The following is a 19,297-nucleotide window of genomic DNA, read 5'->3' on the forward strand; positions in this document are numbered from 1 at the left end:
AGGAAATCAGTGGTAAACAGAAGAGTCAAGGTCCCTACTCTCACCAAGCCTACAGTCTTATAGATTAGATTAAAATTAGCCAAAACATTGTATTAATGTAAACTATAAACTGTGAAAAATGCTCTGGAAAAAATGCAAGTTATTCTACACGAGCATATAGCAAGTGGACTTGATCATATCTGGAGCATCAGAAAAGGCTCTCCTGAGGAAATGTCACTTCAGCTGATCTGAAAAGAACGAGTTGGAAGTGAAGAGCTTCGTAGACAGAAGGAAAAGAAAAATCAATGGCCCCAAGACAGGAAGGGAGAGCACCATGTGTGGGAATCTGAAGGATGGCCAGTGTGTCAAGAGTGCAGAAAGTAAGGGGGAGAAGGACAGACTAGGTCATGCAGGGCCTTGGAGGCCAGTGAACAGATTTTGGTCTTTATTCTAAGCACAATGGAAAGACATCGATAGGTCTGTACTAGGGAAAACCTACAGTTGGATTTGCTTTTTTGTTGTTTTTGGCCGTGCTGCACGGCATGGGGGATCTTAGGTCCCCCACCAGGGATTGAACCCACACCCTCAGCATTCAAGGAGCAGAGTCTAAACCAATGGACCGCCAGAGAAGTCCAGATTTGCATTTTTAATCTCTTTGCGGTACTGAGTATTGACAAGACTCTCAGTTGGGAGGTTATTGCAGAACCCAGGAAAGATGGCACCTGGCCCAGGATGGATGGTGGTAGAGATACAAAGAAGCTGGCGATGAACAGTTTTGGGGGGGTAAAATCAACCTAGGATATCAAAAATAAATAAGAGGGAGAGTGACTCTCGGTTTCTGGCTAACACAACAAGATGTGGGTGGTATCATTTGTTAAGATAGGAGCACCGATGAACAATCAAGTTTGGTTGGGTGAAGGAGAATTCAGTTTTGCATCTGAAGGTCTAAAGGACAGAGCAGAAAATTTTCATTTTCATGATTGATATCATGAAAAGAAAGGACCAATCAAGCACTCATAAATCAAACTCAGGGTGAGAGGGGAGAATCCTGACTTCTTTTATTTGCTTACTTCTATTAACTTAAACTAAGAATAAAAACTGATAGCTCTGTGTGTGTCCATTTTAACTCAGTTTTTAAGTAAAAAATTTTTTAAACCTCATAAATGTAATGAAGTTACAGGGCTTTAAAGTTGGAAAAGACCATACACATTGTATATAGTTGAAAAACGTGCTCCCTCAAAGCTTGCAATCTGCCATAAAGTTACTCAGTGAGTGAATGATAATGTTAGAAAGCAGCCAGAAGTCTAGTGAGAACCAGAGCAATGCTCTTGCCCTGACAGGGACAGTGCGGCTCCTAGCCCGGCTGATAGCCCACATCACCTGGGGGTTGGGGGTTCAGAGTGGGGGGATGGATCTTACACACACCTGCTGGGCGCCCATCCCTGAGATTCTCTTCCAGTCAATCTAGAGTGGCCTAAAGGGTCTGTACTTTTAAATGCCTTCCAGGTGATTTAATGATTGGCCAGATTCGGGAGCCAGTGCATTTAGATATACCATACCAGCTCTCCTTAGAGCATTTTATAAGATTTTTCAATTGATATCTAAAACACAAATTGTTGGGGGGCGCCTTCAAGACGGCAGAGGAGTAAGACATGGACATCACCTTCTTCCCCACAAACACATCAAAACTACATCTACATGTGGAACAACTCTTACAGAACAACTACGCTGGCAGAAGACCTCACACTTCCCAAAAGGCAAGAGACTCCCCAGGTACCTGGGTAGGGCAAAAGATAAAAGGAAAAACAGAGACCAAAGAATAGGGACGGGACGTGCACCTCTGGGAGGAAGCTGTCAAGGACGAAAGGTTTCCACACACTAGGAAGCCCCTTCGCGGGCAGAGACTGCGGGGGGCGGGGGGCGAAGGGGTGGGTAGCTTCGGGGCCACAGAGGAGAGCGCAGCAACAGGGGTGCGGAGGGCAAAGTGGAGAGATGCCCGCACAGAGGATCGGTGCCAACCAGCACTCACCAGCCCGAGAGGCTTGTCTGCTCACCCGCCGGGGCAGGCGGGGGCTGGGAGCTGAGGCTCGGGCTTCGGTCGGAGCGCAGGGAGAGGACTGGGGTTGCCTGCGTGAACACAGCCTGAAGGGGGCTAGTGCGCCACAGCTAGCCAGGAGGGAGTCTGGGAAAATGTCTGGAGCTGCCTAAGAGGCAAGAGACCATTGTTTCGGGGTGCGTAAGGAGACGGGATTCAGAGCATGGCCTAAACGAGCTCCAGAGATGGGCACGAGCCGTGGCTATCAGCGCGGACCCCAGAGATGGGCATGAGATGCTAAGGCTGCTGCTGCCGTCACCAAGAAGCCTGTGTGCGAGCACAGGTCACTATCCACACCTCCCCTCCCAGGAGCCTGTGCAGCCCGCCACTGCCAGGGTCCCGTGATCCAGGGACAACTTCCCCGGGAGAACACACGGCGCGCCTCAGGCTGGTGCAACGTCACGCCGGCCTCTGCCGCCGCAGGCCCACCCTGCATCCTACCCCTCCCTCCCCCCAGCCTGAGTGAGCCAGAGCCCCCGAATCAGCTGCTCCTTTAACCCTGTTCTGTCTGAGTGAAGAAAAGACGCCCTCAGGTGACCTACACGGAGAGGTGGGGACAAATCCAAAGCTGAACCCCAGGAGCTGTGCAAACAAAGAAAAAAAAGTGGGGTTTATCCCAGGGATGCAAGGATTCTCCTATATATGCAAATCAATCAATGTGCTAAACCACATTAACAAATTGAAGGAGAAAAACCATATGATCATCTCAATAGATGCAGAGAAAGCTTTTGGCAAAATTCAACACCCATTTACGATAAAAACCCTCCAAAAAGTAGGCACAGAGGGATCTTACCTCAACATAATAAAGGCAATATATGACAAACCCACAGCCAACATCGTTCTCAATGGTGAAAAACTGAAACCATTTCCACTAAGATCAGGAACAAGACAAGGTTGTCCACTTTCACCACTATCATTCAACATAGTTTTCAAAGTTTTAGCCACAGCGATCAGAGAAGAAAAAGCAATAAAAGGAATCCAAATCAGAAAAGATGAAGTAAAACTGTCACTGTTTGCAGGTGACATACTATACATAGAGAATCCTAAAGATGCCACCAGAAAACTACTAGAGCTAATCAGTGAATTTGGTCAAGTAGCAGGATAGAAAATTAATGCACAGAAATCTCTTGCATTCCTATACACTAATGATGAAAAATCTGAAAGAGAAAATAAGGAAACACTCCCATTTACCACTGCAACAAAAAGAATAAAATACCTAGGAATAAACCTACCTAAGGAGACAAAAGACCTGTATGCGGAAAACTATAAGACATTGATGAAAGAAATTAAAGATGATACAAACAGATGGAGACATACACCATGTTCTTGGATTAGAAGTATCAACGTTGTGAAAATGACTATACTACCCAAAGCAATCTACAGATACAATGCAATCCCTATCAAACTACCAATGGCATTTTTCACAGAACTAGAACAAAAAATTTCACAATTTGTATAGAAACACAAAAGACCCTGAACAGCCAAAGCAATCTTGAGAACGAAAAAAGGAGCTGGAGGAATCAGGCTCCCTGACTTCAGACTATACTACAAAGCTACAGTAATCAAGACAGTAAGGTACTGGCACAACAACAGAAATATAGATCAGTGGAACAGGATAGAAAGCCCAGAGATAAACCCACACACATATGGCCACCTTATCATTGATAAAGGAGGCAAGAATATACAATGGAGAAAAGACAGCCTCTTCAATAAGTGATGCTGGGGAAACTGGACAGCTACATTTAAAATAAGGAAATTAGAACACTCCCTAACACCACACACAAAAATAAACTCAAAATGGATTAAAGACCTAAATGTAAGGCCAGACACTACAAAACTCTTCGAGGAAAACATAGGCAGAATACTCTATGACATAAATCACAGCAAGATCCTTTTTGACCCAGCTCCTAGAGAAATGGAAATAAAAACAAAAATAAACAAATGGGACCTAATGAAACTTCAAAGCTTTTGCACAGCAAAGGAAACCATAAACAAGATTAAAAGACAACCCTCAGAATGGGAGAAAATATTTGCAAACGAATCAATGGACAAAGGATTAATCTCCAAAATATACAAGGAGCTCACGCAGCTCAATATCAACAAAACAAACAACCCAATCCAAAAATGGGCAGAAGACCTAAATAGAGATTTCTCCAAAGAAGATACGCAGATTGCCAACAAGCACATGAAAGGATGCTCAACATCACTCATCATTAGAGAAATGCAAATCAAAAGTACAATGAGGTATCACCTCACACCAGTCAGAATGGCCATCATCAAAAAATCTACAAGCAATAAATGCTGGAGAGGGTGTGGAGAGAAGGGAACCCTCTTGCACTGTTGGTAGGAATGTAAATTGATACAGCCACTATGGAGAACAGTATTGAGGTACCAAAAACACTAAAAATAGAACTACCATATGGTCCAGCAACCCCACTACTGGGCATATACCCTGAGAAAACCATAATTCAAAAAAGAGTCATGTACCACAATGTTCATTGCAGCTCTATTTACAATAGCCAGGACATGGAAGGAACCTAAGTGTCCATCGACAGATGAATGGATAAAGAAGAAAGATGTGGCACATATATACAGTGGAATATTACTCAGCCAGAAAAAGAAACGAAATTGAGTTTTTTTGTAGAGAGGTGGATGGACCTAGAGTCTGTCATACAGAGTGAAGTAAATCAGAAAGAGAAAAACAAATACCGTATGCTAACACATACATATGGAATGTAAAAAAAAAAAAAATGGTCATGAAGAACCTAGGGGTAAGACGGGAATAAAGACACAGAGCTACTAGAGAATGGACTTGAGGACATGGGGAGGGGGAAGGGTAAGCTGGAATGAAGTGAGAGAGTGGCATGGACATTTATACACTACCAAATGCAAAACCGATAGCTAGTGGGATACAGCCACTTAGCACAGGGAGATAAGCTTGGTGCTTTGTGCCCACCTAGAGGGGTGGGAGAGAGTCACAAGAGGGAAGAGATATGGGGATATATGTATATGTATAGCTGATTCACCTTGTTATATAGCAGAAACTAACACACCATTGTAAAGCAATTATGCTCCAATAAAGATGTTTTAAAAAAAAAAATCGTTTTTTTTCCCAAAATAAATGCTTCCAGTTTATAAGGCAACTAAAAATGTTCATTATGAAAAGTATTCATCTTTGGCGTGAACTCCAAGATTTTAAATTCATTTTGACGTAGATGTGAATGATAAGAGGTTTTTCCATTTCTGTGGAAAATAACTTATTTCCAGTATAAAAGTGATCCAATATAAATACTTCTCTTTTATAAAATAAAAATCCCTTGGCTGCACTAAGATTCTTCTAGAAATTTAAAATAGTTCTGTACTCCTAAGACTGTCTAATTTCGGTATTTCACTGTAAGTGTTTTGGGTTTTTTTTTTGAAGAAAGATACAGCAGGTTCAAATCAGTTCCAATTTATTCTTTGTGGATTATAAACCACTCAACAGTATTTCAGAAGGGATGTTTTTAGACAAGAATGAATATTTTTGCATAAACAACCTTAAGACCAGATTTTAAAAACAATACAAACGATAGTAAACTCGGAAAACTGGGCAAAATTAGATACTACCAGTATAATATAAAGTGACCCCTAAAGTATTGATCATCAATCTAGACTTCAGTGAAAGTAGTCACAGAAGTCAAAGTTAAGTGAATCAATTATGCAGGACACAGAGGAAAGCACGAAAAGGGCTCGGGGACTGTAGGTAGGGAACCAGCACATCTGGCTTTAGTAGAGAAATGAATACGGTGAGCTATTTTCGTCTGACTGACCATTATGCCATAGAAACACGCAAATGCTTTCCTGGTTTCTTTCTTTTCAGATTCCATAGTACCTTTGTTTCTCTCTGTTCCTCCTCTCTCTCTCTTTCTCTCTTGATGGCCATTAACTATACTGACAGTTTGACAGGCTGAAACAAGGAAATAAAACACTTAAACATTGTTTCCTGATGTATGTATTCACGTCTCCTGCCAAACACAGATATTGAGGAGATACTTCACTCCTCCTGTCAGCTCACTAAATTACACCCCAAGCTCTCGGGTCTCTCAATCTCAGTGAAGCTCCATTCCTTCCAGAAGAATATGCAAGGGCTTCCGTCTTTTTGCCAAAATCCTTCCTTTATCATTTTTAATACTGAATTTTCTGAAGCTATGGGTTGGATTTCTGTATGTGAGCTGATTATTCCCCTACTTTTTAAAAGCTGTCAGAATGCAGCTTTATTTTTTGGAGTGCCTTCACCTGAGCAATGGCAAATGAATACTGAACCTGCTTAAAGCTTCTCTCTTTGTCAGAACCAAGGAAGAGTTGTGACTTTTTAAAACTAGATACTAATTAACCTAACATTGAGTCTCTTGCCAGGTCCAGCGATAGAAAAAAGCTTGATCGTATTCGTGACATCCCCATATGTTCCAGACCACAAATAATAGATGCTTCTTCCATTATTATTTGCATGTGGCAAGCAACTAAAGTCAGCCTTCTGCACAGCAAACTTTGAAAGGCTTACAAATAATTAACTTCTTCCAGAGGTAACTGCCGTGGACTAAATTTTGAGAGAATAGTAGGTGAGAGGGAGGAATTAAAGGAGAGATAATGACTTTCAGTTGGTTATTTACCTGCTTCTAACCACCATTAACATGAAGAAGAAATTTCAAAGTGAAATATTCAAGAATTTAAAACGAAAAGGATAATGAAATTAAACCTCTAAGACCTTTTCTTTGCTTCATTCGCTTAACTGCGTTTATTTAGTGCCTACTCTGCAGTGCACAAGGGTATGTTCTCTGAAAGATGCCGAGGACAGTCCCACATCTCCTGCCCGGTTCCTAAGGAACCTGCTGCAGTCTAGAAGAGATGCCACAATTGTAAGTAACTAGAACACAGGGGGAAGGTACTTCCAAGTGGAGCCACAGATAAAATGCGATTGAAATTCAGAGGACGAAGGAATATCACTGACGGACACAGTAGGTGGCATATCATGTGTTCCCAATAAATATCTGTTGAATGGGTGAGTGAATCATCTTGTGATAATAAGTAGTGAATGAATCTGAATCTTCTGAGGTTGGTTTTCTGAATTTCTGATTCATGTAATTCCCTAACTTATTGAAGATCACCAATAAGACAGCTCTTTTTGTAAAACTGGTGGACACCCCAATGATCATAGATACTGTATTTAATTAGCACAATTGCCAAAATATAGCCATGACCAAATGACCATTTTTGTAGACCTAAGGGTTTCCTTTTACTTATAAGGAGCCTCTTTTGCAACCTGGCAATCATTAGGGATTACAGGATTAATCACAGAAGTGACGCACAGGATAACTCTCTCTGCAGTGTTTCTTTCTCCTCTTTGCTTCATATTTTCCCCAAGGGATAATACTTTCTAAAAATATCTGCACCATCTTCCAAGAATTGTAATCCAGTTATTGCTAATAGAAATTATCAATAGAAGTGAAAGGTTACTACAGTAAAGATTAGAAAAATGCAAGGATAAGTCATTCAGCAAATCCATTTGAGGACTAGCTCCACCAGACAAGATTACATTCTTTTACAATGAACTACTTAGTATCCAAATCATTTTGCTTTATCAAATGTTATCTGAAATATTAGCTACTGTTCATCAAGCATTTATTTATAGGCACAACACGTCGTATTACATAAATGTTTCTTCACTAAAGTCCCACAATTATCTTATAAAAGAGGAATTTTTATCCCTACATCACAGATAAAGAAATTGAGGCACGGAAAGATTATCTTGGAAGTTGAGAAACCCAAGTCCACTGTGGTCTGGAACCCCCAAACATTTCTATTTCAACTATTCCATGCTCCACGCCCATTATATAATGCATTATATTATGCATGAGGCCAGGGCTGGGTGAAGCTGTGACAATTGGGTCTTGCAGGGATTTCATGGGTAAGTTAGGACGTAAACAATAGGACACTTTTCACTAATTTCTCCTACATGCCTCTTGGTCTTGTTTACTCCCACTGTTTTCTCAAATGTCTTGGTGACATATTAATATATTACCTTTTAAAATGTTAAAAAGAGCACCTTTGGGAAAAAATGCTCTTCTTGTTCTTCCTTAGCCATATATTTGGGGTCAGATATGAATAATTCTGACCCCCAAAACGGCACTCTTTCTATTATAATATACTGCCTCCCAATAATTTTTTCTGGTTTTAAGAGTCAAAAGAAACTCCGCTTTTGCCATGCTCCCAAACCCTTTTCTAAATTTAATTAATATATTTGATCAAGGGATAAAAAGAAGGCTAAGATTTTTGTCCTCAGTCTCAAAGACACCAAAATGATTCTATGCATATCCTACCCTTGACCAAAAAAAGACATTTGAATAGCACTGAAACAAAAAGACTATCTCTTTTTACCACATTTACATCTTTCCTCAATTCTACTTTAAAAATAGAATCTTCACTCATAATAACATTAGATCTTTACCTTACAATATGGAAAATGAAGGTAGTGGAATGAAAAATGGAGAGGACTAGTGGAATTGTATAGAGACAAGAAAAAGAAAGAAGAGAAGAAAAGAATAGAAGAGAAGGAGGAAGGAAGGGAAATGCTGAAAAAATAAGAAGGGATAGAGACAGAATCCTTTTGTCCACGCCCTTTGGTGAAGTTAGAGGTTTGCTTTAAGACAAAATTGCCTCTTTCAGTAGTCAATGATATTTTATTTCTATGTAACTTCCTTCTCAAATAGGTTAATTACAGAGGCAATTAGTCTAGCACACACATGATGTCACTATTCCCTTATATAAACAGAACTGGCACACATGTTTCAGGCAGAGAAAAATATCTGTAAAGACTGAATTTCAAAATGTAATAGAATTCTGTGCTGCTATTTTGCCCAATTTGGGTTAAATTTCACTGTTGTCATCATCCTTATTTATTGAACAGCCTTTATGTTTTATTCTTATCATGGAAGTTCTCTACGTAGCTAGGAAGGTCTGCTCAAATCATAATGAAAAAATCCAAAATGAAGAGGTATCGTGACATAAGGTAACTGAACAGGAATGAGTAAGGCCTTATTAGCAAGGCAAATAGATAGGAAAAAGGGAGCTGGAACTGAAAAAGCTAGTTCTATATTAGTTTAAACAAATGTTCTGACCCATGCAGTCTCCTAGGTTTTCTGTGTGAACACTTTACTTTACATATTCAGAATTTGGAAATTAGTGACTACTGTCGTTCCGAGAAACAAAGGGTTCATAGCATAAGAGGTTTTTAAAGCGAGCTTTTCTAAAAGCTGACTATACGTAGCACTGGGTAGCACGATCCAGTCTTGGGGACACACGTGGAATTCACAGGAAAAGTTGTTAAATCACTAATAATGGCATCCATTTTAGACTGAAACTCCTAACTACTGATTATTGCTTGTATATTTATCAAAACCAAAATGATAAAGTGCTCTTCAAAAGAATAAATTGCCATATCTAGTACTAAATACATATTCATAGAGGGCACTCTGTCCTTCTTGATGGTGGCTACCCAGGATGACAAAACTGCAAGACACTGATGACACACTAACATCTACGGTTCATCAGCTCCCTGTTTACTGCGGTAACAGTGAAAGCAAGGTCTTAGGGGCAGATCCTCATATGAATCAATACATTCCCTTCTCTTCTATGGCCATAAACGATTAGACTCGTTTTGACCGGCTGTCTCACATAAGACGTGCCACTGGTAACAACAGTGTCTGAGAGAGAGATAGGGACCGTTATTAGTACAAGGAAAAACACTCAAATTTTATTTCCTACTACGTGATGGTCCCACTGCATTCTTTTCATGCACAAACCACTGCATATTGCTTACAAATCAACCTAGTAGAGCCATGGGGTCACTCGGCCTGGGTTTGAAAACTGGCGCCACCTCTTACTAGCTGTTGAGTCACAGCAAGTGACTCACTTTCTCTGGCTCTCAATTCCCTCAGCTGAAAAATGGGTATAGTACCTACTTCACGAGGCGCTTAGGAAGCTTAAATTAGATACTACATGCAAAGGCCAAGAACAAAACCCGGCAAAAGAAAGTCCTCAGCAAATGATAGTTATTGTAAGAATTCTGTAACTTACAAAAAGCGATGGGGCTTTTTCTGATTTTATGTGTGTGTATGTATTTAAATCAGGAGGTCTTGCATTTAAATTTAAGCTCCTGTAAGAAAAAGCAGAATTTTAAATGGTGGTTAAAATTCTACAGGATAAATGAAGTTAGGTTTATAAAGCCTTCTATCAGCAACAGAATCCTTCCATAGTCTAGTCTGGTACAGCAGTCTCTCTGGGATTTCAATCTGGGCTTACCTGAGTATATATATGGCAGCAGCAAGGTAGAAACAGGCTTTCTTCCTCTACAATGAATCCAAAGCTACTGCTGATGACACAGGGGTGGGCAGAGAATGTAGTGATCTCCCTTCCAGAAGGTGAACAGTGGCACTGAGAACTTCTTAAAGAACTTCTTTTGTAAAAGATCACTGGCTTTACTGCTTCTATTTGACCTTTTTGCCCTATTTCCCCAGGGAGTTTGCTAGTGGGTGGGTAGGGGTAAGTCAGCTTTGCAGCTAAGCCAGTTAGGCAAATAAGTAGTTTTGACTATAGTGGCTACAAATATAGAGATATACTCATATGTATATTATTTCCCATGCATGTACCAGGATACCTCCAGAAAGTATGATAATTAAAAGTATATTACAGGGGCTTCCCTGGTGCTGCAGTGGTTGAGAGTCCACCTGCCGATGCAGGGGACACGGGTTCGTGCCCCGGTCTGGGAAGATCCCACATGCCACGGAGCGGCTGGGCCCATGAGCCATGGCTGCTGAGCCTGCGTGTCCAGAGCTCCGCAGTGGGAGAGGCCACAACAGTGAGAGGCCCGCGTACCACAAAAAAAAAAAAAAAAAAAAAGTATATTACAGAGATTATAAAGGAACACATCAGGATGTTTCCTTCTCGGTAACAATCAAATAAATAATATTTGTTATTACAAGTCACACACACCCACACATACACACAGTGGTTTCAAGTCTCATAATCTTTTCACTTGGGGATTGCCTGATGAGAGTTAGTCCTTTTGAGCAGGACAGGAACCTCTAGGTTTTAAAATTACTGATCTTGTATTTTCAGCCACTGTAACAGCTGATTTGGACTGACTTCACGGGTAACCAGATCAATTGTGTAGACATTAATACTTACGAGGGCGTGAGGAAAGGGAATCAACTGAAACACTTAGCCTATGAAATGGACTATAAAATCACTGTCAGAATAGACACTATAAACACAATAGAATTCTTCACAGGCCAGTTCTTCTTTACACAAATTAGGGCATAGAACAATTCAAATCAGCCTTGATGCTAGGACTGTGTGATCAGGTAAAGAGTTAACACCAGGAGTAGCAGAAAATTGCCATGAATCTGGCTGGTCAGTTATACGAGTGTTACGCTTTCCTTCTAACTCAGCATTTTAGATGACTTTGGTATTTAGCCATTACTTGGATCTAATATGACCAATTATTCAGAGATTGTTTTCAAATTCTTTAGGATCTCAGAAAGAAAATCACAGTAAGTCATCAAGGTGAAAAATGAAGGCTGTTAGTATAACAGCATTATACATAGAATAAAATGTCCTGATCCACCAGCAGAACCAGGAGATTTGCAAAACTCCATTCCTCACAGAAATGCAAAAAATTGTAAGTAAATATTATCATTTATATTACACACTGAAAATAATATATCATATAAATATTGTTACAAAAGTATATACATACAATTACAGAGCTGCTAGTCTATTCTTACCTTTATGTTTACTTAATATTATTTAAATAATGAAAATTTACCTGTGAAATGGTATCTAACTATATTTTTCTGAATTGGTTCTACTAATTCTTTTCTCCTGTTTGTTTTTCACCCTTTTCTCTATCACTTGTTTTCCTGACTTTACTGAGCAAAAATTAGTAAAAATTTAGGTTCATTTTTTTGCTAGATACAGTTTCACTTTCCCCTCTCACTCCTTCTTCTTTCTGCCAACACCCCTGGAAGACAGCCAGAAACCACGATGCAGAGGTGCCAGGGTGTCCTGATCTTGTGCAGTTTGAGTGCCTCCGTGTGTATCTAGGCAAGGCTTACTTACCTAAGTCACCACTTACAATATTGAGTAGAAAGTGCAGGTTGGAAGAGTCAGCATTTATAAGTCAGCTGGTTACATGATACAAAAATATATAGCCAACTTCAGAATTTATAGCAATAACATTTATGTATCGTGTTACTCCTAGGACAATCCAATTTATAAAGTGCCTATTGTGTATACATAAGGAACAATCATAAATCATTTACATTAAACAGTGTCAACTAGCAAAACACAACTTTCCCCCTAAATTCTGCACACTGAGATTAATGAGGTTTTTGGAAGGAAGCACACTAAAAAAAAAAAAAAAAAAAAAAAAAAACTCTGATTCATCCTAGGCGGATAACATATCCATATAAAGGAGCAGGTGTCTGTAGTATGATTTAGAACACCTATGGAACATCTCTGGAAAATATTAACCTTCCCTGAAGTAGAGAGCCATCCATGAAGTGAGCTGAAAATGTGGCAAGAACCCAAGTCTGTCACCATCCTCAAGATTTCTTTTATTTCCTTCTCAGTAAAGAATGGAATTAAAACAAACAGAGAACACTGTAGGCCCTAACTGACCGGTTGTGTGACGTGTTTTCATCTACAGGCACTTTGAGAAAACCTGAGAAAGGGTATGTAGATTACCTGCTTTGTCTCTTTGACTCTTAGTTAACTAGGAGAAAAATCCCTATCAGTGACAAAAGCTATCAAGAGTCCTAAAGTGAAACTCAAGTATGTATGGTGGATTTTCTCCCTTTGTTTACTCCCTAGCTCATCCCCTTCAGACACACAGTCTTCAGAAATCTATGCTTTAGAGTCTTGGATTAAACCTATTCCTTCTCCCTACAAAGCCTCTAAAATAAATAATATGGAATGTTTTGACTGTTCACATCTGTAAAAGCATTTAATCTTATCTGAAACTTCACACCTACACAGCTGAACTGGACATCATGTAAGAAAAATACAGTTTGAATTTCTCTTAACAGTATTTTGATTCTCTATCTTCTGTCTTTAGAAAGGATTACTGGAGTTATACTTTCCTCCTGTCTTAACTCACGGCCCTAAAAATAACCATTGGTTTGTTTCAGCCAAAATGGAAGAATAACAACATTTTTCTTATATGTAAAAATGTTTGCTCATCAAAAAACTCACTTCTCCAAACTCTATTAATGACTAATATTACTATGGAGAGAAGCAACCCCCTATCTTGGTTAAAATTAAAACTGAATCTGAAAAACAGAGACAAATATATAGCAAGAAAATCTATAAACTAGTTTTCAATGAATGAACTACCTGCTGTTTCCTGTTCACAGACAATTGACACTGTGTAAAGATAGGTTGTAATCTAGAAAGCAAAACAAAACAAAAACCATACACAGAGAGAGTGATAACAGATCTACAAACTTCTCAATTGAAATAAGAACTGATGGTCAACTGAGGTTTTCAGGAGGTTTTTAAAAACAACATGCTCATCTGGAAAGCCAGATACACTATGGCCTCTGTAGAAATATTTTGAAAACTGGACCCCCCTGCAAAACAGCTGTATTTCACTGGCATTAATTAGTAGGGGAAAATATAATGTACTTCCTCACAACTGAGAGTATTAAACTTAACAAGGAGCAGTGACAATTCACTGCAGTCATAAATAGAAGATTCTGGTTGAAAACTTATCCATTCACGAAGAAGAGTGTTAAAACTTCAAAGGGTTTTGCTTCTGTGAAGAGATGAGACGGTTAAGTTTTCTTCACTTAACATGTTTATTCTCTTAAAATTATCTGGTGATCACGGAATTCTTTCCTATTTTTGAGTGGTATTTTGATTCACTTAAGAAGAAAAACTCTTAGTGCTTAGGGGAGCAATTTAAAATCCCAGGCTAACCCCTTTTTCTTGTCAATAAACTGAGAAATCTGTGTAAAAATAAAGCATAATTATGACTGCCATCTGGGCGGTTGCTGCTTTAGTCTCCACATTCTTACAAACTTGTTTTCTTCCCAATATTAATGAAAAATACACAATCACTATGTAGGCATTTTCAAAGTATTGGTATTTCCTATGATCGACCTACCTATATTTTCTACCAATTCTCTCTAGGTATTTCAACTAAAATAATTTTTAAGAAAGTAACTGATACCTCACCAAGACATTCCAAAAAATATTGCTAAAAAGAAAAAACTCAGCAAATCATAAGGTATTTTGGGTCATTATCAAAAAAGTATATATCCTTTACAAATTACTTTCATAGACCTGATTAATACTTTTCAAAGGAACTGACTAAATTGAAGGGATTTGGGATATATATAAACACAGGCTCCCATAGCAATAAATTGTTGAACCAACATTGAAAAGGTTCTTTTTTTCCCTAATGGAAGTCTTCTAACATTGGCAGTATAAAGTTCTTACCTTGAATAAAAGATTTTTCCTCTTTCCCTTACACAAAATAATAGTTAAAGAAATAGCTTCAGGCTGAACTACTACATTTCCACTTTAGCTAATAAGAAAATATAACTTCTTTTTCTTTCTTAATTTGATAACATCATTTAAACAACTAGTTAAGGATTGAGTATAAACAAAATGAGAATATTCTGTCCCTTTTTTCAGGAAACAATGCCAGTAACAACTAATTTTCTTACATGGCTGTGGATATCAATGCTGGGTTTTTTTCGGGGTTTTTTTTTGTTTGTTTGTTTTGGTTCCAGAAGGCATTGATTCAATGTCACTTTTAGAGCTTCTTAACCTAAAATCCATGGATTGCTATGAAATCTATAGGTTTCTGTAATTATGTATAAAATGTCATGTGTATATACCCATTGTAATTTTTCCTGCAGCCAATCTTCTTCTTTGCTACCTCGCATCCGTGAACCCTCTTTCTGTTAACAGTACCCCATTTTCCTCTGGGATACAATCCTAATGCTTAGTCCATGGAAAATGATGACGCTCACTCCTGCTCCAAGAGAGACACACAGCATTATCCTGTGATCTAATCAAAGCAAATTAATACAAACAGACTTTGATAGGGCTTCTGGGAAAGAGATTCTCTCTTTTTCCTGTTTGATCTGAAGCTTGACAGGATATTATAGCTGAAGCAATGCCACTGCCACTGTCTTGCTCCCAAATGAAGCCAGAGACCGAAGCTGCATTAGTGGAAGCCGAGAGATGGAGAAAAAAATGAGTCTTGTTTACATTATTTTAATCCAGAAGTTAGTTCTGTGCCAAGACTCTATATTTTAATAAATAACACATGTACTTGCGCGCACATTCATACCATCTTACTCCACAAATTTGCATAGCTGACTTCTTCAGCTTAACTGCTCACTGGCTTTCTCTGACCTTTCCTACCTACTATAAATTCCCCTCTCTGTATTCTTTACTTCTCTGTCCATCCTATCTGTCTGTCATTAATCTCATTACGCATAGTCAAAATGATGTACCATATGCTATTTCTTATTTTGGTACCCAGGAAGTTGGTCAGTTTTCCAGTCCTTTTCAGTCAAAGTTTACACAGTGTAGGATTATTTTCCAGGAGAGAGACAGGGAGAGAAAAAAAGAGACAGAGAGAGAAGGAGACAGAGACAGACAGACAGAGAGAGATAGAGAGAGGGAGGGAGGGGAATAGATTTTAAAAACTGAAGATTCAAACAGAGAGCCATGTAGTAAGTTTCATCAACGGTGGAACTAATTGAAATTTTGATTACACACATACAAGAAAATATATTTTAGTTAAGCAAATAACTGTAGCATAGATTAGGAGGAAAGGATTTTCATGCGTTTTGATCTCCATTCCAACCAGACTTAGCTGACATAATTATGGGGCCCCTAAAAGTAACTTCTGGGGTTTAGAAGCACCTGCCACTTCCTTTGAACTGGGCCTATAAATGCCAAGAGTGAGTGTTTTAGATTAAATGAATAGATTAATAAACATCTTTGGAATATCCATTATTAAGGTTGATTTATGTTCTCTTGCCAGCAGTAATTCAAGAAAATGCCATGCTATTCAAAAAATATTGCACGTCATTCTCACCACTTTGCCAAAGTTGACACCATGTAAGTATGACAATGACAATATCTATATTCTTTTGCGGTACTAACTGTACACAAAAGCTGATAGATATTAAACCACTCTAAGTTTGCAGGGGCATCAGCACAGGAACCACTCTTATTTATAACTCTGATAAATGACCTTTCATTTGTAAATTTATAGTGTATCTATAATTTCTTTAGGGAACCAAGAGTTTCATTCAAAAAACTGCCACAACATTTGTCTGTGCAAAGATGATGGATACGGTTTATGAAACTAAATGCTTTTAAAAATTAAAATCATATTGCCAAGAAAAAGGATATGTTCTTTCCTGGTTTGCTCACATTTTTAAATGATCACAACTGCACTCTCAGCAGTTATAATGCTTAATCTAGATAGCGTATTAATATAAATATGTCCAAATATATTGTTATTATGGTTGTGTAGTATCAGTATGAACTACTGGACATCAAGTTCACTTAAATTTATTTTTTTTCTAATTCTATTCCTCTGTAATAACCTATAAAATATATAAAGTAACATTAGAATATAATATTTCTTATTTATGTTTACTGCAATTACTGTATTTAATTTTTCAGGACTACTCCCAGCAAACTGCATGGTTTATTGTAACCATAGACTATTAGAAACTACAATTTAAATAAAATTACTTAAATAAAATACATATTTGCCAAAAATTAACATTAACAAAATAAGTCTTATTTTATCCCAATATAGACTTTGCTCAGTTGGAGAAATCAAAGAAGGAGAAGATGAAAGATAATCACTAAAGTAACCAATAAAAAGCAGAGTAGTCAATGTTCTAAGTGTGAAGAAGAAATGTACATTGTTACTATGTGTGATGTATTCTGGTGGCTTTCCTACTCCTTCATCTGCCATCATTTACTGCCTAGGTAACACAAAAATCTCAGTGCTTTGGCTTTTTCTAGAGTAGTTTTACTTTTTTAATCTATCCTATTATTACGGAATCTGCAAAAGAGTGAACCTGACTTTAATTATTTGATTTGGTTATATGAACAACAATCTCCAAATTGCAACTTTCTTTAGCATTAGCTCCTCCAGCCCAAAATTGTTCCAAATGCTTGCAAAATTTCTACGCAAAATATTTCTTACATATTGAGTGTTCTATATTCTGCTTAAAACAAAGATAATATTAAAAATAAAATACAATAAGCAGTTTACATACCCCAGTGGACCGCTAGCTCCTTGCAGGCAGGAACATATTTATCATCATCTTTGGGTCACCGATGGCCAGCACAGCACCTGAGATATAATGCACACTCATAAATGTGTTTGAATGAATTAAATAAGACAGTGCTGTCTGGCATCCACTTGCAAGGTAAGAATTCAATAAAGTAACCATTCTATCTACCAACGCTCTTCCTCTATATATTATTAAAGTAGCAGTGCATATTCTTATACATTTGAATGACAACTTTATCCTGAAAACTCAATTCTCAAAAATAACTGTTTCTAAATGCTTATTACATTACATATTCTCACTGTCTTTGGTTCTGGTGGAGGCTATACAGTGCAGTGTTTGAGATCATGTACTTTGGAATCAGGCTGATACATGTTCAAATCCTGGTTCCACCACCGGCTATTTACAGTTTTGGATAAGCCACTAATCTCTCTAAATATTGAATTGCCTTCAAAATAAAGATAATTTTAGTAACTTTCTAATAATGTTCAAAGGATCCAAGGAAACAATGCTTTAGCACACTGCCTGATACACAGCATGCCCTCAATAAATGATAACCACTATTTGTATTCCTTCCTCTTTCCCTCCCTCCCCTTCTGAAGAGCTAACCTTACTCTGGCCTTTGCCTTTGGCTACCGGGAGGTAATCTCTAGGACCTCAAAACGTCATGGCTGACAGGAATGTCTCTGTTTGCCTGAGGGCTTTGGCCACAAGATAGTCTAACAATGTGATTTTATGATAGGGGCCTTGAGTCATGCAATATCAATTCTGCCTCCAAAACTACCTGGAGACTAAAGGTATCAGCCCAACACTGACGTCCAGGAGGGGCTAGAGACTAACGGTCAGCCAGGCGAGTGGTATGTGATCAAGTCCCAGTAAAAACTCTGGCCACCAAAGGCTCAATGAGCTTCTCTAGTTGGCAATGCTCTGTGCATACCGTCACGTGTCAGTACTGGGAAAATACCATGTTCTGACTCCATAGGGCAGGGTGATGCAAGCTCTGTGGCTGGGTCTTCTAGCCTCAGACCCAACCTTATGTAACTGCTTTCCTCGGCTGACTTTAATCAGGATCTTTCCCTGTAATAAACTGTAACCATGAATATGACAGCTTTCACTGAGTTCTCTGAGTACTTCTAGCAAATTTTCAAACCTGAGGGCAGTTTTGGAAATCCCTCAAACACACATTTGGTGTCAAAAGTGAGGGTGGGGCTTCCTTGGTGGCGCAGTGGTTGGGAGTCCGCCTGCCAATGCAGGGGACACGGGTTCGTGCCCTGGTCCGGGAAGATCCCACATGCCGCACAGTGGCTGGGCCTGTGAGCCATGGCCGCTGAGCCTGCGCCTCTGGAGCCTGTGCTCCGCAACGGGAGAGGCCACAACAGTGAGAGGCCCGCGTACCGCAAAAAAAAAAAAAAAAAAAGTGAGAGTGGTCTTGTGTGGAGGACTGGCTCCCTCAAACTCTGTAGCTGACTAACAACTGTACAGTTGGTTAAACTCTCACACCTTCCTTCTTTAAATCTGGAAAGCCCCAAAGCTTTGAAAGACATCTCACCTTACCACTCAAGTGAATGTAACAAAACTCTCACTTAACAGTGAAAATCACTTTGAATTGATGGTGTTTATGTATATACTATATGTTGTTTTATGTTCCCATGTACAAACAATAAAATCCTCCTCCAGTAATAGATTCAGAAATGTTTTGCTTTGGTTATATGAACAGCAGTACTGTTTAGAAGTACATGAGTCACATACAAGTAAAATTTCTAAAGATTAGTAACAGTAGATCTGTCAAGTTCAGATATGAGAAAGTTAACTTAAGAGGTACATTGATTTTCAAACAAAATATTAATTA

General features: G+C 38.7%; 1 protein-coding gene across 3 annotated transcripts in view; it reads right to left on the reverse strand.

Annotated features, from left to right (window-relative positions):
* The window catches only part of SOX5 (SRY-box transcription factor 5), a 991,426-nt gene that overhangs the window by 806,950 nt on the left and 165,179 nt on the right, over positions 1–19,297 (reverse strand). For all 3 annotated transcript variants that reach the window (XM_067695917.1, XM_067695916.1, XM_067695915.1), the window contains one exon: positions 17,434–17,510. The gene's annotated coding sequence lies outside the window, so the exon portion shown is untranslated. The remainder of the gene's footprint in view (positions 1–17,433; positions 17,511–19,297) is intronic.

This window comes from Pseudorca crassidens, chromosome 11, assembly GCF_039906515.1.
Source record: "Pseudorca crassidens isolate mPseCra1 chromosome 11, mPseCra1.hap1, whole genome shotgun sequence".
Lineage (NCBI taxonomy): Eukaryota > Metazoa > Chordata > Mammalia > Artiodactyla > Delphinidae > Pseudorca > Pseudorca crassidens.